General features: G+C 47.6%; 1 pseudogene; it reads left to right on the forward strand.

The window, feature by feature from the left end:
- Positions 1-25388, forward strand: part of LOC119972688 — a 94807-nt pseudogene that overhangs the window by 19348 nt on the left and 50071 nt on the right.

The raw sequence follows: 25388 nt of genomic DNA on the forward strand, positions 1-25388 counted from the left end.
AGAATACAGCAAAATATAGATATATTGGAGAGTTGGGCAGAGAAATGGCAGATGGAGTTCAATCCAGGCAAATGCGAGGTGATGAATTTTGGAAGATCTAATTCAAGAGCGGACAATATGGTCAATGGAAGAGTCCTGGGGAAAATTGATGTCCAGAGAGATCTGGGAGTTCAGGTCCATTGTACCCTGAAGGTGGCAACGCAGGTCGATAGAGTGGCCAAGAAGGCATACAGCATGCTTGCCTTCATCGGATGGGGTATTGAGTACAAGAGTCGGCAGGTCATGTTAGAGTTGTATAGGACTTTGGTTAGGCCACATTTGGAATACTGCGTGCAGTTCTGGTCGCCACATTACCAGAAGGATGTGGATGCTTTAGAGAGGGTGCAGAGGAGGTTCACCAAGATGTTGCCTGGTATGGAGGGTGAACATAGAATTTACCGTGCCCATCGAGACTGCACCGGCCCATGGAAAGAGCACCCCATTTAAGCCCAGAACTCCGCCCCATACCCGTAACCCAGAAACCCCACCCAACCCCTTTGGACACTAAAGGCAATTTAGCATGGCCAATCCACCTAACCTGCACGTCTTTGGACTGTGGGAGGAAACCAGAGCACCCGGAGGAAACCCACGCAGACACGGGGAAAACGTGCAGACTCCGCACAGACATTGACCCAAGCCGGGAATCGAACCTGGGACCCTGGAGCTGTGAAGCGACAATGCTAACCATTGTGCTACCATGCTAGCTATGAAGAAAGGTTGAGTAGATTAGGATTGTTTTCGTTGGAAAGACGGAGGTTGAGGGGGGACCTGATTGAGGTCTACAAAATTGAGAGGTATGGACAGGGTGGATAGCAACAAGCTTTTTCCAAGATTGGGGGTATCAATTACAAGGGGTCACGATTTCAAAGTGAGAGGGGGAAAGCTTAAGGGAGATGTGCGTGGAAAGTTTTTTACGCAGAGGGTGGTGGGTGCCTGGAACGCTTTGCCAGCGGAGGTGGTAGGGGCGGGCACGTTAGCATCATTTAAGATGCATCTAGACAGATATATGAACGGGCGGGGAACAGAGGGATGTAGACCTTGGAAAATAGGTGACAGGTTTAGATAAAGGATCTGGATCGGTGCAGGCTGGGAGGGGCCGAAGGGCCTGTTCCTGTGCTGTAATTTTCTTTATTTTTGTATCAGCCCCGTCTCGCGCACAAAGTTGAGGCATTTACCCTCTGCAGCACCTCGCAGCACAGACCCCACTCCAGCACCACCCCAACTCTTCCTCCCACTTCACCCTAACCCCACCCAACCCCCTCCATGGACACCCCATCCTCCTCCAAGATCCTCACTAAATTGCCGAGACAGCCCCCTCTCCAAACCTGACGCTGACAGCACCGGGCCTCCGGCAAAGAGAAAGGCAGGCGTTATCGGAAGGTTGGGAGGATCTTCCCTGCAAAATCCCGCACCTGCATATACCCAAAGCTTTCGCTCTGTGCCAGCCCAAACTTCTCGCCCAACTCCTCCAAACTCTCTATTCATCCTCCCAGAAACAAGTCCTTAATTTCCTTAATCCCACTCTCTTCCCAACCCTAAAATCTTGCATGCACCCTCCCTGCTCGAACCCATCATTCCCCCTGATTGGCCCCCCCGACCCGCTCGCCCAACTGAAAATGCTGTGTAAACTGCCTCCAGACATGGGCACCACACCGGACTCACCGTATACTTCCCTGGGCCATCGGAGCGGCGCTGTTGCCAGCACCCGTAACCCCGACCCTCTCAAGAGACCGCCTCCACTTCACCCACAGAGCCCCGCTCCTCCCTGTTCCAACAATGAACCTTCTCTGCATTTGCCGCCCAATGATAATACAACAGATTTTGGAGGTTCAACACCCCTGCCTGCAGTTCCCTCTACCGTGATCACCTTCCTAATTCTAGCCACATCCTCATCTTAATGGGAGACTTCATGTTTTGAAACTGGCCTTCATTCCAGTTGTCCCACAAGGAGTAGCATTTTCTCAACACCTACCTGTCAAACCCCCATAGTGTCATAGATCACCTCTAGTTCTTTAAACTCCAGTGAGAATAGGCCCACGCTGCTCACCTTCCAATCTAAGTCATCTCCTTCATCCCAGGGGGATCAAACTGGTGAACCTTTTCTTTCTGACTATCTCCAATGGAAGTCCATCCTTCCTTAAATAAGGAGGCCAAATCTGCAGACAGTACCTAAATGTCGTCTCATGCAATGAGCAAGACTCATTACTTTTATACTTCATCCCCCTTGCAATTAAGTTAGCATATATTTGCTTGCTATTACTTGCTGTACCTTGCTGAGTTTTGTTTGTGATTCACGTACACCCACATCTCTCTGTACAGCATTCTGCTCTCTCCCTCTCTCTCTCTCTCGCCCGTGTCCTCTCTGCTCTCTCTCCACCCCTGTCGCTCTCTGCTCTCTCTCGTCTCTCTGCTCTCTCTCTCCCTGTCGCTCTCTGCTCTCTCGGCTCTCTCTCTCTCTCTCTCTCTCCCTGTCAGCTCTCTGCTCTCTCTCTCTCTCTCTCCTTGTAAACAGTTGAGGCCTCAGACTGATCACTACTGCACCCTTCTCGTTTGTTAGCTATGTGGAGAGGCTGAATAGACTCGGACTGTTTTCCATTAGAAAGATGGAGGTTGAGGGGTGACCTAAGAGTCTACAAGATATGAGTGCATGGATATTGAGTGGATGGGGCAGACACTCTTTCCCAGGGGGAGGGGTCAGTCTCCAGGTGGCATAGGTTTAAGGTCTGGGGGGGCAAAGTTTAGGAGGAGATGTGTGAGGCAGTTTTTTTACGCAGAGGATGGTGAGTGCATGGAACGTGTTGCCAGCAGAGGTGGTGGAAGCAGATACATTAATGGCGATCAAAAGGCATCTTGACAAACATGGATAGGTTGGTAAGAGAGGGATATGGCACAAGGAAGTGCTGAGGTACAGGCTTGGAAGGCCGAAGGGCCTGTTCCTGTGCTGCTGTATTTGCCTATCTGATACTGACCCATTTTCCCAACTGTTTCCTGTTGGTTAACCAAACCTCTATCCATGTTAACATATTAGTCCAAACATCATAACCTCTTGTGTTGTAGAGGAATCCTTTATATGGCAACTTATCTTATGCCTTTTAGGAATCCAAATTCACTGCTGCTGTTCCCTTGATCCACCCTGCTGTGTTGCAGCCTCAGGGAATTCTAATAAATTTGTCAAATTCTATTTCTCTTTCACAAAACCATGTTGACACTGCTTGCATAAGATGCGGGCAGGTTGTTTCCACTGGCAGGTGAAAGCAGAACTAGGGGGCATAACCTCAAAATATGGGGAAGTAGATTTAGGACTGAGTTTAGGAGGAACTTCTTCACCCAAAGGGTTGTGAATCTATGGAACATTAACGTAGAGCAAAAATAGATATTTCCCCGAACGATTCTGTCTTCACAGACCACCAAAAATAACAAAAGACAGACAAATGCAACACTTACCCCCCCACCCAACTCGGAAAGCTGCTACGGCCGACACTATAAATTAAAAATTTCCCCAAGAAAGTCAACGAACTTCTGCCACCTCCGGGAACCCTCACATTGATCCTCTTACGGCAAACTTTATTTTCTCGAGGCTGAGAAACCCAGCCATGTCACTAACCCAGGTCTCTGCGCTCGGGGGCTTCGAGTCCCTCCACAATAACAGGATCCGTCTCCAGACTACCAGGGAGGCAAAGGCCAGGACGTCGGCCTCTTTCACTCTCTGAATTCCCGGGTCTACTGACACCTCAAAGATCGCCACCTCTGGACTCGGTACCACCCTGTACCTAGCACCTTGAAATTGCCCTGGCAAACCCCTGCCAGAACCCCTCCAGCTTCGGGCATGCCCAAAACATATGGACATGGTTTGCTGGGCTTCCTGCACACCTCGCACATCTGTCTTGCACCCCGAAAAACATACTCATCCTCACCGCCATCATGTGAGCCCGGTGGACCACCTTAAACTGGACTAGACTGTGCCTTGCACATGATGAGGAGGAATTGACCCTGCTTAGGGCTTCTGCCCACAGTCCCAGCTCTAACTTCCCTCCTAACTCCTCCTCCCACTTGCCTTCAAGCTCCTCCACCGGGGTTTCCGCCTCCAGCAGCTCCTGGTAGGTATCCGACACCTTCCCCTTCCCCACCCAGGTACCGGACACTACTCCCTCTTGTATCCCCCGTGCCGGCAGCAGCGGAAAGGCCACCACCTGCTTCCTCGGGAAGGTTCGTACGTTCCCTGGCGGCAATTTAAACTTGTCTTCTCTACCCTCCTCAGCGGCAGCACCCTCAGTCTCTTCTCCCCAGTCCTCTAGCCTGGATCAACTCGCTCTTCCCCACGTTCAATTTATACCCCAGAAACTGCCAAATTCCCTTAAGGTCCGCATGACCCCGCCCATCCCCTACAATGGGTCCGAGATATACAGGAGGCGATCAGCCGCGTAGAGTGAGACCTGATGCTACCCCCCCCCCCCCCCCCCCCCCCCCCCCCCCCCGGACCAGCCCCTGCCGGTTCCTTGAAGCTCTTAACGCTATGGGACCGGATAAAGCCCTCACCCAAACCAATCCAGCGCCTCCCACAGGTACTCCCACTCCACCCGATCAAAAGATTTCTCTGCATCCATCGCTGCCACAACCTCTGCTTCCTCTCTTTCCGAGCGCATCATAACAATATTTAAAAGCCACCGCACTAAGTTGCCTGTCCTTAACGAAGCCAGTCTGGTCTTCCACTATCACCCTCGGGATGAGATCTTAGCCAATAGCTTGGCGTCCACATTTAGTAACGAGATTGGCCTGTAAGACCCACACTGTTCTTCTCCCGTTTCAGAATGAGTGTGATCAAGGCCTGCGACATTGTAGGAGGGAGGATTCCCTTTTCTCTCGCCTCATTAAAGGTCCTCATCAGTGGTGGGCTCAACACCTCTGAAAAAAATTGTTTTAATTCCACCGGGAAGCCATCCAGCCCCGGGGCTTTGCCCGACTGCATGCCCTCCAGCCCCTTAATCATTTCTTCTATCTCGATCTGTGCCCCCAACCCCTCCACCAGGCCCTCCTCCAACCTCGGGAGCCTCAACTGGTCCAGAAATTGTCTCATCCCTTCCGCACCCACTGGGGGTTCCGATGCACGGTTTTGTGAAGGGTCGGTCATGCCTCACAAACCTTATTTAGTTTTTTGAGAAGGTGACCAAACAGGTGGATGAGGGTAAAGCGGTTGATGTGGTGTATATGGATTTCAGTAAGGCGTTTGATAAGGTTCCCTACGGTAGGCTATTGCAGAAATACGGAAGTATGGGATTGAAGGTGATTTAGCGGCTTGGATCAGTAATTGGCTAGCTGAAAGAAGACAGAGGGTGGTGGTTGATGGCAAATGTTCATCCTGGAGTTCAGTTACTAGTGGTGTACCGTAAGGATGTGTTTTGGGGCCACTGCTGTTTGTCATTTTTATAAATGATCTGTTAGAGGGTGTAGAAGGATGGGTTAGTAAATTTGCAGATGACACGAAGGTCGGTGGAGTTGTGGATAGTGCTGAAGGATGTTATAGGTTACAGAGGGACATAGATAAGCTGCAGGGCTGGGCTGAGAGGTGGCAGATGGAGTTTAATGCGGGAAAGCGTGAGGCGGTTCACTTTGGAAGGAGTAACAGGAATGCAGAGTACTGGGCTAATGGCAAGATTCTTGGTCGTGTAGATGAACAGAAGATCTCGGCATCCAGGTACATAAATCTCTGAAAGTTGCCACCCAGGTTAATAGGGCTGTTAAGAAGGCATATGGTGTGCTAGCCTTTATCAGTAGGGGATTGAGTTTCGGAGCCATGAGGTCATGCTGCAGCTGTACAAACTCTGGTGCGGCCGCACCTGGAGTACTGCGTGCAGTTCTGGTCACACACATTATAGGAAGGATGTGGAAGCTTTGGAAAGGGTTCAGAGGAGATTTACTACGATGTTGCCTGGTATGGAGGGAAGGTCTTATGAGGAAAGGCTCAGGGACTTGAGGTTGTTTTTGTTAGAGAGGAGAAGGCTGAGAGGTAACTTAATAGAGACATATAAGATAGTCAGAGGGTTAGATAGGGTGACAGTGAGAGTCTTTTTTCTCGGATGGCAATGACCAACACAAGGGGACATAGCTTTAAATTGAGGGGGGTAGATATAGACAGGTGTCAGAGGCAGTTTCCTTCCTCAGAGAGTAGTAGGGTGTGGAATGCCCTGCCTGCAACAGTAGTAGACTCGCCAAATTTAAGGGCATTTAAGTGGTCACTGGTAGACCTATGGATGAAAATGGAACAGTGTAGGTCAGATAGGCTTCAGATGGTTTCACTGGTCGGCGCAACATCGAGGGCCGAAGGGCCCGTACTGCGCTGTTATGTTCTATGTTTGCTGTAGAATTCCTTAAAAACTTCATTCATCCCCTCCGGGTCTGAGACCAAGCTGCCCTCCATTCCCACAATCTCCCTGGCCACCTCTCTCTTCCTAAGCTGGTGCGGCAGCATCCTGCTCGTCTTCTCCCCATATTAATACACCGCACCCCTAGCCTTCCTCAGCTGTTCTACCGCTTTCCCTGTGGTCAACAATTCAAACTCCGCCCGAAGGTTGTGCCGCTCCCTCAGGAGTCCCGCGTCCGGGGCCTGCGCATATTTCCAATCCACCCGGAGTATCTCCTCTACTAATCTCTCCCTCGCCGCCCTTTCCATCTTTTCTCTATGAGACCGGATTGATATTAGTTCCCCTCTAACAACTGCCTTCAGGGCTTCCCAGGCCGTCGCTGCCGATACCTCTCCGTGTCATTTGTTTCCAGGTAGTTCTGGATACTCTTATTCACCCGCCCACAAACCACCTCGTCCGCTAATAACCAGTCCAGTCTCTACAGCGGACGCTGCCTCTCTCTCCTCCCTAAGCAGCAAATCTACCCAGTGTGGAGCATGGTCCCAGACTGTAATCGCCGAGTATTCCGTCCCCGTCACCTTCAGGATCAACGCCCTGGCCAGAACAAAAAAATCAATATGGGAATAGACTTTGTGGACGTGGGAGAAGAAGGAAAACTCCTTTACCCTCGCCGTGTGAACCTCCAGGGGTCTACCTGCCCCCATCTGCTCCATAAAATCCTTCAGCTCCCTCGCCGCCGCCGGCCTCTTCCCTGTCCTGGATTTTGAGCGATCCAATTCGGGTTCAATGACCGTATTAAACTCCCCTCACATGACCAAGTTGTGTGACTCAAGGTCCGGGATTTTGCCTAACACGCGCCTCATAAACTCAACATCGTCCCAGTTCGGGGCATAGACATTCACGAGCACCACTCAGACCCCCTCCAGCTTCCCACTCGCCATGATATACCTACTCCCTTTATCAGCCGTTATTCTCCCTGCTGATCAGAATTGCTGGTCTTTGAGTCCAGCCCTGAGTGGAGCACCTGACCCACCCAACCCTTCCTTAATCTATCTAGTCTGTGACCTTCAGATGTGTCTCCTGGAGCATTGCCGTGCCCCCACCCCTGCCGACTAGCCATCACCCTTCCTTGGCCAGCCCCGAGTCCGCACCCCCTCAAGCATCAGCCGCCCCGACCCTCTTATTCCCTGAAGAAAATGTCACCCTTGCCCGCAGAGCAGCCACCCCCCACCACCCCCTGCCCCCCAACACCACAAACTTAATCTCTCAAATCAAACATCCAACTCAACACTAAGTCACCCCCCCCCCCCCCCCCCCCCCCCCCACCACGCAGCTGCTCCATGCTGACCCCCGATATCCCCTGGCGCCGGTCAGACTATCGCCGAATTGTTCGAACCCCTCTCCCCACATAGAAAAAACCTATTTACAAGATCACATTCCCCAGTAAGTAAACATCAGCTCTTCTAAAGCCATTAGCATAACCATAAAGCAGAACAGACACACTCACTTAAAACAAAACCCAGACCCCCGAAAGGTAGTGCTAGCTTCAGGGCCCCTCCCCCGTATCAACCACCTTCTAAACAAAGCGCCCTCCAACCATCCCGTCCCTCCCCCAGCCCGCTCTCTTGCCCATGACTAACCACAATCTTGTTTAAAACAGAACACAAGTACAAAACCCCCGCCTCCTCCCATCTTCGAAGCATTAAGTGTCTCTAACTCGAGTCCAACTTCTCTTTAATAAATGTCCAAACATCATCTTGCGACTCAAATAACAGTGTCAATCCTCATGCGTTACCCAAAGTCTCGCTGGGTGCAACACCCCAAACTTCACCCCCTTTCTTAAAGAGGGTCATCTTTGCCCGATTGAACCCCGCACGTCTCTTGGCTAGCCTCCGCACCCAAGTCCTGATAGATGCGCACCTCACTCTTCTCCCACTTGTTGCTCCGTTCCTACTTGGCTCATCGAAGGACGTGCTCATTGTCTGAAAATCGGTAGAAACAGACCATCGTGGCCCTTGGCGGGTCGTTCGCCTTGGGTTTCCTCCACGAGGGCCTCTGTGCGCACCATCCAGCTCCAGGGGTCGAGGGAAAAGCCCACGCTCCCATCAACGTCTCCAGCATACTCGCCAAATAGCTCCCGCCTCTGATTCCTCAATACCTTCAGGAAGGCCAACAATTCTTAAATTCTGCCTCCTAGTTCTGTTCTCCAGCTCCTCCAGCTTCTCCTGCATCTGTTTGTGGTGGTCCTCTAGCACCTCCACCTTTGCTCCAGCACAGTTATCTCGTCCTCTGGTTGGTTGAAGAAGAATCTCCTGGATCGCTTTCCCCTGGGCTGCCTGAGTAGCGACCATTTGGTCGATCGATGCTTTCATCGGGTCAAGCGTATCCCTTTTTAGCTCGGCAAAGCAACTCCTGAAGAACTCTATCTGCTGCTCCTTCGGCCAGTGAGTCGCCGCTCCCTGGTCCTTGCCGTCTGCCGTACTTCGCCACACTGCCAGCTCCCCTCGCTTCCCTCTATCGGGGCTAATTTGTTTCACCCGGCCACTTCTGGTCCAGCTATCCGTACACCGGGGGGGGGGGGGAATTCCACCGATTTATTTCATAAAGTCCACAAAACCCGGGTAAAAAGGTCCGAAAGTTGTATCGAATGTACCAGCATGCTAGTTTTCTGTGATTCATGCAGAAGGACATCCAGGACTTCTGACATGACATCTGAAAATCCCTGCCAGAAGCCCCTCCGCCTCGGACACACCAAAAACATGTGCACATGATTCACAGGACTTCACCCACACCTGTCCTCCGCCTCCCCCAAAAAACCTACTTATCCGGGCCACCAGTCATGCGAGCCCTGTGCACCACCTTGAACTGGATCAGGCTAAGCCTGGCACATGACGATGATGCATTGACTCTCCTCAGGGCATTCTCCCATAACCCCACTTCCAACTCCCCTCCCTGCTCTTTCTCCCACTTCCTCTTCACCTCCCCTATTGGAGCCCCTTCCCACTCCATCAGTTCCTTATATATTTCCGAGACCCTCCGCTCCCCAACCCATGTTTGACATCACCTTATCCTGTAGCCCCCTTAGTCCCCACACTCTTGGGGCTGTGACTACCACTGAGCCTGTGGAGTACCGCGGCGCCAAGAATGCCAGAGGTGTCGTTAACAAAGCCTTCAGACTCGTGCCCTTGCAAGATGCCTCCTCCGCTCACTCCCCCACAGACCCCCCCCCCCCCCATTCCCCCCGTAAAAAACGGGGAGCGGCGATTCGTGACGTGGGTCGGGCAAGGGGGAGGGAAGAATAGCGGGAGGGCATGAAAATGTCGGGAGGCCCTCCCGCTATTCTCCCAACCGGCTGCGTGGGCAGCGGAGAATCGCGCCCACAATGTGCCCTTTGTGCCCCTAAACAGGCCTCAGGTGACTGACAGATAACTGCCTCTCAGCAATAGGGTGGGGGCAGCTTCAACCAATCAGACACTGAGCTACACACTGCACTTTTAACTGAAAAACAGCAGAATTAGATTTTTCCACTTACCTTTCCTGATTACCTCACTGCACCAAATTACCAAGTTGCAATTCCCACTCTAGATGTGCATCACTCCGGATGTGTCTCCTTGAAAAGCGCAAGCTTACTGATGTGCTTTCTGTCTGTCTTTTATGCAGACCTCAGCTAATCGATGACCTAAACTTCAAAGAGAAGAATACAATGTGCCCTTTGTCCAGATGCATCTTAAATGATGCTATCGTGCCCGCCTCTACCACCTCCGCTGGCAAAGCGTTCCAAGCACCCACCACCCTCTGCGTAAAAAACATTCCATGCACATCTCCCTTAAACTTTTCCCCCTCTCACCTTGAAATCGTGACCCCTTGTAATTGACACCCCCACTCTTGGAAAAAGCTTGTTGCTATCCAACCTGTCCATACCTCTCATAATTTTGTAGACCTCAATCAGGTCCCCCCTCAACCTCCGTCTTTCCAATGAAAATAATCCTAATCTACTCAACCTTTCTTCATAGCTAGCACCCTCCATACCAGGCAACATCCTGGTGAACCTCCTCTGCACCCTCTCTAAAGCATCCACATCCTTCTGGTAATGTGGCGACCAGAACTGCACGCAGTATTCCCAGGGCCGGCTCAAGGTACTGGCAACTCGGGCAGTCACCCGGGGCGCCATGTGCTGGGGGCGCCATCAAGGAGTGCGTGAATGGCGTCAGAGACCCGGCGCCGTGTAAAAGACTCGGGTCCCGCGCATGCGCAGTTGGGCCGGTGCCAACCAGCGCAATGCGCGGTGGCCGCCCTCCTCCAGACCGCCCCGCACAAACATGGCGGATGGATCCAGGCTCGCAGGTGGAAGAAAGGAGGCCTGCCGACAGAGAGACCGGCCCGCCGATCTGTGGAAGGGCGCCGAAGTTCAGCTTGCCCGGGGCACCAGCAACCCTAGGGCCGTTTCTGAGTATTCCAAATGTGGCCTAACCAAAGTCCTACACAACTGTAACATGACCTGCCGACTCTTGTACTCAATACCCCGTCCGATGAAGGCAATCGTGCTGTATGCCTTCTTGACCACTCTATCGACCTGCGTTGCCACCTTCAGGGTACAATGGACCTGAACTCCCAGATCTCTCTGGACATCAATTTTCCCCAGGACTCTTCCATTGACCATATAGTCTGCTCTTGAGTTATATCTTCCAAAATGCATCACCTCGCATTTGCCTGGATTGAACTCCATCTGCCATTTCTCTGCCCAACTCTCCAATCTATCTATATTTTGCTGTATTCTCTGACAGTCCGCCTCGCTATCTGCAACTCCACCAATCTTAGTATCAACTGCAAACTTGCTCATCAGACCACCTATAACCTTCCTCCAGGTCATTTATGTATATCACAAACAACAGTGGTCCGAGCACAGATCCCTGTGAAACACCACTAGTCACCTTTCTCCATTTTGAGACACTCCCTTCCACCACTACTCTGTCTCCTATTGCCCAGCCAGCTCTGTATCCATCTAGCTAGTACACCCTGAACCCCATACGACGTGACTTGTTCCACCAACATGCCATGGGAAACTTTATCAAATGCTTTACTGAAGTCCATGTATATGACATCTACAGCCCTTCCCTCATCAATTAACTTAGTCACTTCCTCAAAGAATTCTATTAGGTTTGTAAGACATGACCTTCCCTGCACAAACCATGCTGCCTATCACTGATAAGTCTATTTTCTTCCAAATGGGAATAGATCCTATCCCTCAGTATCTTCTCCAACAGTTTGCCTACCACTGACGTCAAGATCACAGGCCTATAATTCCCTGGATTTTCCCTGCTACCCTTCTTAAACAAAGCGACAACATTAGCAATTCTCCAGTCCTCTGGGACCCTCACCCGTGCTCAAGGATGCTGCAAAGATATCTGTTAAGGCCCCAGCTATTTCATCCCTCGCTTCCCTCAGCAACCTGGGATAGATCCCATCTGGTCCTGAGGACTTGTCCAGCATAATTCCTTTTAGAATACCCAAAACCTCCCCCTTCCTTATGCCGACATGACCTCTATTTAAACATCTGTTGGGTGAACTTCTCATTTAAGAAGCTCACCAACAGGTCCACTGACCACTGAGCCGACGGGGCCAGACCCTGCCCGTCCACCATCTCCACGTGCGTTGTCCACATCCCTGGTCACCCTGTGGCCATGTTTCCGCCATCCCAAATATGGCATACTCATTTACACAATTAATTAATCAATGTTATTGCAAATGCTCCGTGCATGAGGGCACAAAGCCTTGACGCGTATCTTTATAATAGTCTTTGACCCGCTTTGTTTATTATTAACCAGCCATTTTAGTTTAAACTCTCCCCAACCAGGCTGCCAATGTGGGGCAGCACAGTTGTTTCACAGCTCCTGGGCCCCAGGTTCGATTCCAGGCTTGGGTCACTGTCTGTACGGAGTTTGCATGTTCTCCCACGTGTCCTCGTGGGTTTCCTCCGGGTGCTTCGGTTTCCTCCCGCAGTCAAAAGATGTGTAGGTTAGGTGGATTGGCCATGATAAATTGCCCTTGGTGTCCAAAAGGTAGGGTGGGATTACTGGGTTGCGGGAATAGGGTGGAGATGTGGGCTCGGGTAGGGTGCTCTTCCCAAGGGCCGGTGCAGACTCGATGGGCTGAATGGCCTCCTTCTGCACTGTAAATTCTATGGTGCAACGCCTCTAGCAAATACCCCTCCTAGGATATCAGTCCTGCCCAGGTGCAACCCATTCAGTTTGTACTGGTCCCATGTCCACCAAAACCGATCCCAATGTCCCAGTAATTTGAAACTCTTCCCCTTGCACCATCTCTTCAGCCACACAATCATCTGATATATCCTGCTATTTCTGGTCTGACTGGCACATGGCACTGGTAGTAGCAATCCTGAGATCACTGCCTTAAGTCCTACCTTTCAACTTTCTTTCTAATTCCCTATATTCTGCTTTTCTATTGAATCCCTAAAGTGCAGAAAGAGGCCATTCAGCTCATTGGGTCTGCACTGGCCATTGGAAAGAGCACCCTTCTTAAGCCCACACTTCCATCCTATCCCCATAACCCCACCTAACCTTTTGGCCACCAAGGGAAAATTTAGCACAGCCAATCCACCTAACCTGCACTTCTTTGGACTGTGGGAAGTAACTGGAGCGCTCGGAGGAAACCCATGCAGACACAGGGAGGAAGTGCAAATTCCACACAGACAGTCACCCGAGGCTGGAATTGAACCCGGGTCCCTGGAGCTGTGCAGCAGCAGTGCTAAACACTGTGCCGATTTAGGACCTCATCCCTTTTTTTACTTCTGTCGTTTGTATCAATGTGTATCACAGCCACTGGTTGTTCATCATCCTCTAAATTCATTAACTTTGGCCATGGTTGGATTTGAACTTGCAACTACTGAATTGTTGGTCAGATATCTGTAACCATGAAGTTGCTGTGCCCTGTGGTGAATGGCTCCATTTCTTATTTGAGACATGTAACTTTAAATGCCAGTTTTGAACATTCCATTTATTCCATCGCGTTCTTAATTTCTACTGGACACCCATAGGTACTTAACAAACTGTCCACTTTGGTCACTATTATATCAGTGAAAAGCTAAATTTCTTGTGAGAGAGCTAAATGAAGATATGAAAAGGGCATTGGACTGACTTGAGACAGCATGAAAATTCTTCACTTAAATAGAAACGTAGGAACATTTTGCTGGAGATTGTTGCTGGCTAGAATTGGAAAAGGTGATTGGTCAGTTTGCTGTTTGGGATGAAGTTGAGATTTCAGCCCACCAATGTGGGACATCCTCGGAGCGTACCATTACTCCTATTTGAAATGGATACGGACTGAGTAACGGCAAAAGGTTTTGTTTTTAGTTAGAGCATGATCGGCACAGGCTTGGAGTGCCGAAGGGCCAGTTCCTGTGCTGTACCTTTCTTTGTTGAAAGATGATGCATGGGCAGGGAGAGGTGTATTACATTCATCTCCACTGCCTTTTCCTAGCAGCTAGGTTTAACCCGTTTCAGTGAACGTGATCATTTTAAAACATACTTCCAAGTTTAATTACGCATAACCTCGGTTGTAATGTTGAATTTAAAAAGTTCCCTTTGGTCATTCTAATATTGAGCAAATGTTTTCTCTTTTTTTGTGCGTGTGTCGAAGAAGACAGCTCAAATGTTGAGTGCATCTGCGAGGGCACATGTGGAACTGAGCCTCTTTGCCAGGGTCTACGGTGTTTTGCTTCAGTCACACAAAATGGAGATGGTCCAGTATTCCAGAAAGGTTGTTTTGCTACCCGTGAGCAGGTTGAAATGTACTGCAAGATCTCGCCCTCGGAACGCTCTGTTGTACGGTGCTGCAGTGATAACCTGTGTAACAGGAACATTACAGCAATGCCCCTTCTTTCTCAAGGTAAGAATTAGAATGTCTTGATTCTTTTGTAACAAACATGGGGGAAATATGTGTGCTGTTTTCCTGAGAGCATAGTTTATTCCAGGAAATTCCACTCTGGTGTCTTTGAGTGATAGCACACTTGCTAAGTGGTTTGTCGATCCCATGCCTCTGGGTTACTAATGCACTGACATTGTCACTATGCCTCATCATTACTTCCTGCTGCAGCCTTAGGCTGATGAAATCAGAATTTTTTGCTGGTGGGCCTGCATGGATTACATATTTTTTGAATAATTAACTGCAATACAATGACTCAGTACATTTCAAACCCTGCATCAACCTGCAATAATCAGAGGAGTGTTTCACGGTTCACTCTCTGAACTGCTACCAGAAAGAATTGGTGACATTCACATTCTTGGTGCCCAATGTATTGAATTGAGAAACATTTTGTCAGTTTTAACTGTCTGATTTTTAAGCCATTTTTAAACTTGCGGTTTCTCCTTCAAGTAACCAGCATTAGATTAATGAATTAAATGAACAGTAATGAGAATGTGTGTGGAATCGGTTGCAGCCAATTCATATGATTTTTTCAGACTTTTGTAAGGTTTTAAAGATGGTAGCTGAATGTGATATTGTGGCAAACAGCGCAGTAGTTTATTTACTGTTGTGTTTTAAGGAAAGGTTGCTCCATACCTATAAGGCATTGACAGAGCAGGCAGGGAATTGCCTAGTAAGAATTTGTTACTTGTTATTCCTCAGGTGCATTACCTGTAAAGCACAACACATTTCCCTTACTTTGTATCTGGTCATTTTTCTTGATGCATTATTGCCTTTTTTTTTTGAATGGCTGCTTCATTTCCCTGTATTTGGCTAACGTAAACTCACCTGAATAGGAAAGATAACAGTCAAACATATAAAGCCTAATGAAAATATGGAAATTATTATCTTTGACAAAGAGTTATCGGACTCGAAACGTTAGCTCTTTTCTCTCCCTACAGATGCTGCCAGACCTGCTGAGATTTTTCCAGCATTTTCTCTTTCGTTTCACATTCCAGCATCCGCAGTAATTTGCTTTTATCCTGTCTTTTATCTTTACACTGCCTGTTTTACTGACAATTGATAATCGATGCAGTTCTAAAATAATAATACTAATAATCTTTTATGTCACACATTAACACTGCAATGAAGCTACTGTGAAAATCCCCCAGTCGTCACATTCTGATGCCTGTTCGGGTACACAGAGAGAGAATTCAATTCCCTAACAAGCATGTCTTTCGGGACTTATAGAATCGTAGAATTTACAGTTTGTGGGAAGAAACTGGGGCACCCGGAGGAAACCCATGCAGACACGGGGAGAACGTGCAGACTCCGCACAGACCAAGCCTGGAATTGAGTGTGGGTCCCTGGCGCTGTGAAGCAACAGTGATAACCAATGTGCTACTGTGCCACACAATGTCATTTTTTACTACCTCTGATTTGAACTGCAGAATTACAATCGCACCTTATTGTTGAGGAAGAATGTATGAATTTTATTGTAGCGACAGTGCATATGTTCTCCTTGATTAATTGAGCGTCCAATTGGAGATTACGACCCATTATTTAAATGTCAGCAAACTCCTCTGCTGCAATGATGAGCTACTGTGAGGGCAAACCTGTTTCAGTTGTGCTGCCACTTTCCAGCCTGGGAGCCAATATGTGTAGTCCAATCTTGAATGGTTGGCCCTCATCTAAGGAAATGGGACACGGGTGACCACTCCAAACCGTTGATATGTTGCAAGAGGTAGTTTGTATCTCTTTAAAACTGGTGGAAATACTTTGAACGAAAAGTAGAACTGCCTCGCAGCCGATGCAGTAGTGTACTAAGCTGAACAGCAGTGTTGATTACATAACTCTGAGCTCCAATGATTGTTTCATAAAATGGAATTAATATTAGGTAAGATTGAATAGGCTGAGACTTTTTTCTTTAGGAGTGTCATGGTGGCACAGTGGTTAGCACTGCTGCCTCACAGCACCAGGGACCTGGGTTTGATTCCGACCTCGGGTGACTGTCTGTGGAATTTGCACTTTCTCCCCGTGTCTGCGTGGGTTTCCTCTGGGTGCTCCGGTTTCCTCCCACAGTCCAAAGATGTGCAGGTTAGGTAGATTGGCCATGATAAATTGCCCTTGGTGTCCAACGGTTAGGTGGGGTTACTCGGATAGGGCAGGGATTTGGTTGTGTACGATGGTGTTTCAAATGGTTGGTGCAGACTTGATGGGCTGACTGGCCTCCTTCTGCACTGTAGGGATTCTATGATTTTATAAAAGACTTCAAGGTGACCTGCTAGAGATTTTCAAATTCATGAACGACTGGGCAGGATAAATCTGGAGAATACATAAGGAAATCCAAAATTGGATAGAGGCCAAAAATACAGAATATAAATCCTGCAGGGAAAATGAGAAATATCTTTACTCTATCTGGAGCTCGCTACTATAGGAAGTAATTGAGGCAAATAACTCAGGTGCTTTCAAAAGGAAAATAGATAAGCACATGAGGGAAATGAGAAGAAAGGGATATACTGAAAGTCTGGGTGAATAAATAGCATGGGAGGAGGTATGTGTGGATTATATGAACAGGAACACAGTTGGGCTGAATGGTTTATTTTTCTGCTATATATTCTGTCACTAGGGGCTTTTCACAGTAACTTCATTGAAGCCTACTTGTGACATTAAGCGATTATGATTATAACCTCCAGTGGAAATTTCAGCAGTGCTGCCAGGATATGGGAACCAGTCTATTCTGTTTTTGCCCCATCTTGCCGAGGTTATACTGGTTATCTTGAATTTCCCCTGGGGTTATACAATGTTTTTGGTGCAATCTTATTCGGAAGTTGGACCAGGCACTAGACAATAAAGATATACCAGGCAGTCATTTGATTATAATTGCTAAATAAGATGAATTAATTTAAAGACAAACTTTTTAAAAATCTGTTATAAAATCTGTGGAAATAATGGGGTTATACAATGTTTTTGGTGCAATCTTATTCGGAAGTTGGACCAGGCACTAGACAATAAAGATATACCAGGCAGTCATTTGATTATAATTGCTAAATAAGATGAATTAATTTAAAGACAAACTTTTTAAAAATCTGTTATAAAATCTGTGGAAATAATCTGGATAAGTATTAAAAGTTACATGAGTGCAACAGAAGGACGTAACAGTAGACATATGTTGAAGGCCACACAGACCCTGAGGAATAATTCAGAAAATGATGCAGTTGAACAGATAATGTGGTGCATATCTTTTTCATAATTTGCAAAGGACTAATCAGACCACTTGAGGAGTATTGTGAGACGTTCTGGGCACCACACCTTAGGAAAGTAATGTTGGTCTTGGAGGAAATGCAGAATTACGAGAATGATGCTGAGACACTTAGCATTAAATTAGCATATAAGAACATAAGTAATAGGCGCAGGCCACTTCGTCTGTTGAACATAGAACATTACAGCGTAGTTCGGGCCCTCGGCCCTCGATGTTGCGCCGACCCGTGAACCATCTGAAGCCTTATCTGCACCGACACTATTCCATTTTTACTCCATATGTCTATCCGCACAGTGAACCCTGTAATGCCCTTAAATTTGGTGCGTCTACTACTATTGGCAGGCAGGGCGTTCCACACCCCTACTACTCTCTGAGTAAAGAAACTGCCTCTGACATCTGGCCTATATCTACCACCCCTTCAATTTGAAAGCTATGCCCCCTCGTGTTGGGTTATCACCATCCGAGGAAAAAGACTCTCACTGTCCCACCCTATCTATACCCTCTGACTATCTTATATGTCTCATATAAGTCACCTCTCAGCCTATCTCCTCTCTAACGTAAACAACCTCAAGTCCCTGAGCCTTTCCTCGTAAGATCTTCCCTCGATACCAGGAACATCCTAGTAAATCTCCTCTGAACCCCTTTCCAAAGCTTCCACATCCTTCCTATAATGTGGTGACCAGAACTGCACGCAGTACTCCAGGTGCGGCCGCACCAGAGTTTTGTACAGCTACAGCATGACCTCGTGGCTCCGAAACTCAATCCCACTACTGATAAAGGCTAGCACACCATATGCCTTCTTAACAGCCCTATTAACCTGGGTGGCAACTTTCAGGGGTTTTTGTACCTGGATGCCGAGATCTCTCTGTTCATCTACACTACCAAGAATCTTGCCATTAGCCCAGTACTCTGCATTCCTGTTACTCCTTCCAAAGTGAACCACCTCACACTTTTCCGCATTAAACTCCATCTGCCACCTCTCAGCCCAGCTCTGCAGCTTATCTATGTCCCTCTGTAACCTATAACATCCTTCTGCACTATCCACAACTCCACCAACCTTTGTGTTATCTGCAAATTTACTAACCCATCCTTCTACACCCTCTTCCAGGTCATTTATAAAAATGACAAACAGCAGTGGCCCCAAAACAGATACTTGTGGTACACCACTAGTAACTGAACTCCAGGATGAACATTTGCCATCAACCACCACCCTCTGTCTTCTTTCAGCTAGCCAATTACTGATCCAAACCGCTAAATCACCTTCAATCCCATACTTCCGTATTTCCTGCAATAGCCTACTGTGGGGAACCTTATCAAACGCCTTACTGAAATCCATATACACCACATCAAATGCTTTACCCTCATCCACCTGTTTGGTCACCTTCTCAAAAAAACTCAATAAGGTCTGTGAGGCATGACCTACCCTTCACATAACCGTGTTGAGTATCGCTAATCAACTTGTTCTTTTCAAGATGATTATAAACCCTATCTCTTATAACCTTATAACCTTGCTCGACTTTCTGCCCTCCTTTAACCCTCGACTTCCCTTTTAGATCAATATCAATGACCCCAGTCTCCACTTCTTTCTGGTGTAGAGAATTCCAAAGATAATGACCTTTGAGAGAGACAACAATCCTCCTCATCTCCATTTTAAACGGGCAAACTCCATTTTTTGAACTGTGGCCCTTCATTCGAGATTCCACCAAAGGGGAAGCCATTTTCTCAACATCTACCCTATCAAGCTTGCTCAGAATTTTATATATTTCAATAAGATCACCGCATATTCTTCTAAACGTCAATGAATATAGGCCAGTGTTCTTCAAACTTTTTTTCCGGGGACCCATTTTTAGCAACCAGCCAACCTGCGTGACCCACGCCGACCGACCCGGTGCGACCCACCATTTCTCTTACCTTGTTTGCTGCTGCCAAAAATGGAAGAAATGGTTTTGAGACCCTTTGGCCCTCGCACACGCTCCTCCATGGAACCTGTTGGATGAAGGTGATGCCTTCCTGTGTCTGAAGTATGGAGTCTCCATCTGTACAAAGTTCTGAATATTTTTCCTGTAAAGTTTTATAAAGTAAACCCCCGCCCCTAAACCTGTATAAAAAAATAAAATTAGTTAAAAAAATGGAATAAAACACCCCGAACTTGTAAAACAAATAAAATAAATGAAAAAAATAAAATCAAATGAATAACATGAATGAATAAATGAATAAAACCACTACAGAACTTGTAAAACAAAAAGCTGCAACCGTTTAAAAACATAGCGGCCGTACTGGCATGCGTGCCGATCATCGTGCGCACATGCGCAATATGGCCAAATTTTTTTTTAAAACATGTTCGCGGCCGCTTGCAGCCAACGTATGAAAAACCAGCTACTGCGCGGGGATTTGCGTGATAGGGAGCGCCGCGGACAACAGCTCCGACACCCGCCCGCGACCCACCGGGGGTCGCACCCCCGACTTTGAAGAACACTGGTATAGGCCAACCCTGCACAACCTTCCATCATAACAGGCAGCACGGGGTCGCAGTGGTTAGCCTCACGGTACCAAGTACCAGGTTCGATCCCGAGTCACTGTCCATGTGGAGTTTGCACATTCTCCACGTAACTACGTGGGTCCTCACCCCTACAACCCAAAGATGTGCGGGGTAGGTGGATTGGCCATGCTAAATTGCCCCTTAATTGGGGATTAAAGAATTGGAGACTCCAAATTTATTTTTTAGAAACCTTCCATCATAAGACATCCCTTTCGTCCCAGAAATCAACCTGGTGAACCTTTTTCTGAACTACCTTCAATGGAGGAGACCAAAAATACAGACAATACTCAGGGATCTGGGTTCATTCTGACCTTGAGTAACCACCTCTGTGGCATTTGCAAATTGCCCCATATCCCTGGGTTTCCTTTGGATGCTCCGGTTTCCTCCCACAGTCCAAAGATGTGCAGGTTAGGTGAATTGGCCATGCCAAATTGCGCTTTAGGATCCAAAGATGTGCAGGTTAGATGGGGTTAGAGGATAGGGCGGGGGGAGCGGGCCTAGGTAGGGTACTCCTTCAGAGGGTCGGTGCAGACTTGATGGGCCGAAGGGCCTCCTCCTGCATTGTAAGGGTCCAGAAAATCTAAGCATCTCCCTTTGACGTTCAACAGCATGTTCAACTGGAGTGCCTACTTTTGGGCTGCATTAGAGTGCTAAAGTAGGAGTTCGGTGTCTGAGGGATATTAAGGGTTCATTTCGATCGAAAGTCTTGTCTTTCATTTATTTAGTAAATTACCTTAAGTTGCTGTTTGGGGTTGAAGAAGGTGAGTTTAAACCAGCTTTAAACAGAGTTTAGGGCTCTACTTGCAACTGCAGCTTTGTTAATTAGTTAATTGATTAAGCCAGTTTTCAGAGGCTAGAGTCAATACAGTATAAAAGTGGACAATCTACAGTGCTGACTTTGTTTGCACTGGAGTGCTGACTTTTGGGCTGCATTAGAGTGCTAAAGTGGGAGTTTGGTGACTGAGGGAGTTTGGTGAGGAGTGAGCAAGGGTGCTCCTTTCATTTCCTACATCTCCTCAGAGTGTGAGGGGAGCTGGGAGTTTACAAAGAGTACAGCTGACTGGGAGCAGAGTCGGAGGGTGGAGTTCCAGCTGGTTCACAGGGCAGAATCTTAGCTACATTCGGGTAAGGTCAGAGTTGTTTTTGTTTTTTGGGATTTTTTTTGTATTATTCCAGCTGAATCGCCAATAAGTTGAGCTGCTCGCAGAAACATACTTTTCACTGTACCTCGGTACACCTAACAATAAACAAATCCAATCTAAATTAGAGGGTTCACTTGAGAGAGGAGCAGCAGTAAATATATATATCTATATTTTTAAGTGCCTAACAGGTGTTTAATCTTTAAATCTTTTATTTTATTTTTTTTCCTTTCAAATTCAGATCAGAGGGAATGGAGGCTAGGGCAGTTTTCATGCTCCTCCTGTAGGATGTGGGTGGTGAGGGACACCACTACTGTCCCCACTGACTACACCTGCGGGAAGTGCACCCAACTCCAGCTCCTCGGAGACCGCATTAGGGAACTGGAGCTGGATGAACTTCGGATCATCCAGGAGGCAGAGGGGATGGTAGAGAGGCGTTACAGGGAGGTAGCCACACCCAACGTGCAGGACAAGAGTAGCTGGGTTACAGTCAGGGGAAGGAAAGGAGACGGCAGAAGTGCAGGGATCCCCTGTGGCCATTCCCCTTCAAAACAGTATACCTTTTTGGATGCGGTTGGGGGAGACAGCCTACCGAGGGAAGGGCCCTCTTGGCCAGGTCTCTGGCACTTGAGCCTGGCTCTGTGACCAGAAGGTAAGGGGAGGGGGGGGGGGGGGGGGAAGCATTGAAAAGCAGTATTGATAGAAGACTCGATGGTTAGGGAACGGATAGGGATTCTGTGGTCGCGAACGAGATTGCCCAAAAGATATGTTTTGCTTCCCGGGTGCCAGGGTCGGGGATATCTCTGTATCGAGTCGACAGGATTTCTTCATGGGGGAGCAACCAGCAGTCGTTGGTCTGGTGCGCATAGGGCACCAATGACATAGCTAAAAAAAAGGGATGAGGATCTAAAAGAAGTGATTTTAGGAAGTTAGGTAGGAAGCTCAAGAACAGACAAGCAGAGTAGTGATCTCAGGATTTTTACTGTGCCACGTGCTAGTGAGGCAAGGAACGAGAGCTGAGTGCAGCTGAACACGTGGCTACAGGACTGGTGCAGGAGGGAAGGCTTCAGATATGTGGATCATTGGGGATACCTTCTGGGGAAGTGGGACCTGTACAGGAAGGATGGGTTGCACCAAAACTCGAGGGGCACCAATATCCTGGGTGGGAGGTTCGCTAGAGCTCTTCGGAAGGGTTTAAGCTAGTTTGGCAGTGGGGTGGAACCAGAGCTATGGATCAGAGACTAGGGTAGCTGTTGAACAGGCAGAAATAGTATGCAGCGAGGCTGTGAGGAAGGATAGATAGTTGATAGGGCAAAGTTTGCACTCAGTGGAATGGGTGTAAAGTGTGTCTGTTACAATGCAAGGAGTGTCAGGAATAAGGGAGGTGAACTTAGAGCATGGATCAGTACTTGGAACTACGATGTTGTGGCCATTGCGGAGACATGGATTTAACAGGGGCAGGAATGGTTGTTAGATGTTCCAGGATTTAGATGTTTTAAGAAAAATAGGGAGGGGAGGTAAAAGAGGAGGGGGGTGGCACTGTTAATTAGGGAGTGCATCACAGCTTCAGAAAAGGAGGTAGTCAAGGAGGGTTTGTCTACTGAGTCAGTATGGGTGGAAGTCAGTTTCTGACCCCGCAAGGTTGGGCCGCAGATCTTGGAGAGCTGCAGAAGTAACAGTTGTCATGGGTAACTTCAGCTTCCCTAATATTGACTGGAACTCCTTAGTGCAAATGGTTTGGATGGAGCAGATTTTGTCAGGTGTGTCCAGGAAGGATTCCTGACTCAATATGTAGATAGGCCGACTAGGGGGAAGGCCATATTGGATTTGGTGTTTGGCAACGAACCAGGCCAGGTGTCAGATGTCTCGGTTGGAGAGCATTTTGGTGACAGTGACTACACCTCCTCGACCTTTACCATAGCATTGGGAGAGGGATAGGGACAGACAGTATGGGAAGATATTTAATTGGGGGAGGGGAAATTATACTGCTATTAGACAGGGAGCTGAGGAGCATAAAGTGGGAACAGTTGTTCTCCAGGAAATGCACAACAGTAATGTAGGGCTTTAAAGAGCGCTTGCTGCGAGTGCTGGATAGTTTTTCCCACTGAGACAAGGAAGGAATGGTAAAGCTGAAGGAGCCTTGGATGACCAGAGAAATAGAACTTCTAGTCAAGAGGAAGAAGGAAGCTTGTGTATGGTTGAGGAAGCAAGGATCTGGCACAGCTCTAGAGGGTTACAAGGTAACCAGGCGAGGAACTTAAAAAGTGGACGAAGGAGAGCTAGAAGGGGGCATACAAAGACTTTGCAGGAAGGGATTAGGGAAAACCCCAAGGCTTCTACACTTATGTGAGAAATAAGAGGATGATCAGAGTGAGAGTAGGCCGATCAGGATAGTGGAGGGAACTTGTGCCTCGAGTCTGAGGAGGTAGGGGAGGCCTTAAAGGAATATTTTGCTTCAGTAGTCACGAGAGAGGGACCTTTCTTGCTCGTGAGAACAGCATGAACCTGGTTAATAGGCTCGAACAGGTTTGATATTGAGGAGGATGTGCTCGAATTTTGAAAATCGGCAGTATAGCTAAGTCCCCTGGGCCAGACGGGATATACCCACGGTTTCTACGGGAAGCAAGGGAGGAGATTGCTGTGCCGTTGGTGATCTTGGTGTCCACGTACATAAATCCCTCAAAGTTGCCACCCAGGTTGATAGGGTTGTTAAGGAAGGCATATGGTGTATTGGCTTTCATTCTTTTTTATAAATTTAGAGTACCCAATTCATTTTTACAATTAAGGGGCAATTTAGCGTGTTCAATCCACCTACTTGCCCATCTTTGGGTTGGTGGGGGCGAAACCCACGCAAACACTGGGGAGAATGTGCAAACTCCATACGGCAGTGACCCAGAGCCGGGATTGAACCTGGGACCCTCGTTGCCTTGAGACTGACAGTGCTACCCACTGCCACCACCGTGCTGCCCTGTATTGGCTTTCATTAACGGAATTGAGTTTAAGAGCCGCAAGGTTTTTGCTGCAGCTTATAAAACCCTGGTGTGACCACACTTGGAATATTGTTTCCAGTTCTGGTCGCCTCATATAGGAAGGATGTGGCTGCTTTGGAGAGGGTGCAGAGAGATTTACCAGGACACTTTTGTGTGAGCATATTTTTAACCTCACTAGAAAATTATAAAATCTGTCTTATAGCCCAAAGCAATATTCTTCAAGTTAAGCCAATTCTTCATTCTCTGGCATACTCTAGTAGTGTGTTCAAGATGTCTTCAATCGAAGAATGGAAAAGGTACTGCTAGGTTCGGAATTATTCTTTCTGATCAAGAAATTTGTTGTAGTTTATTACAGAGTAGGCCTAACAGATCAGTAAATTCAGAACCAGTGGATGAAGAACTTCAGCTTGGAAGAAGAAAGTGCACAATTTAGGTTTAACAGAGTTTGGTAACTATGTGGGCATGGGAAGTAGTAGAAGCAGGGTTATGTGATTATGTTGTGAGAAAACTGGTGAATTATTTAAAGTATGGTTCATTCAGAGGTTTCATTTTGGCAGATTTGTATCAAGAAAGGCAGTTAAATGGAGATGAGGTGCAGATCAGCCATGATCAAAATTTTTAATCATGTACAGAGGTGAGCGTCGCTGGCTCGCCCATTCCAGTGTTAATGTAAGCCTATTTGTGACAATAAAGATTATTATTATGATTCTTATTAATTTTAACTGTTTTCTCTTTCCACGGGTGTTGTCGGACCCACTGAGTTTATCCAGCGCTTGCTGTTTGTATTTCAGATTCCCAGTATCTACAGTATTTTTCTTTATTAAAATGTGCGATGCTCAATTGAATTCAGCTTCATAATACGGTCTGAATTGATGATTCAAATGCTGGTCCATGAATCATGTATGTTAGTATGGTCTGGATGAACTTTGAGCACTGCTAATTACATTTGGGTTCACAGTAGTACGGTGGCGTAATAGTAATGTCACTGGTGTTGACTTTTATATTTGATGTGAACCACAAACTATTTCTCATATTGACCGAATGATCACACAACCAGTATATTAGTCGAAAAGACAGTTTATTAACAAACACACTTGTTTATATGCAAATGATTCACGTGGCTACGCACTAAACTAAACC

This window comes from Scyliorhinus canicula, chromosome 10, assembly GCF_902713615.1.
Source record: "Scyliorhinus canicula chromosome 10, sScyCan1.1, whole genome shotgun sequence".
NCBI lineage: Eukaryota > Metazoa > Chordata > Chondrichthyes > Carcharhiniformes > Scyliorhinidae > Scyliorhinus > Scyliorhinus canicula.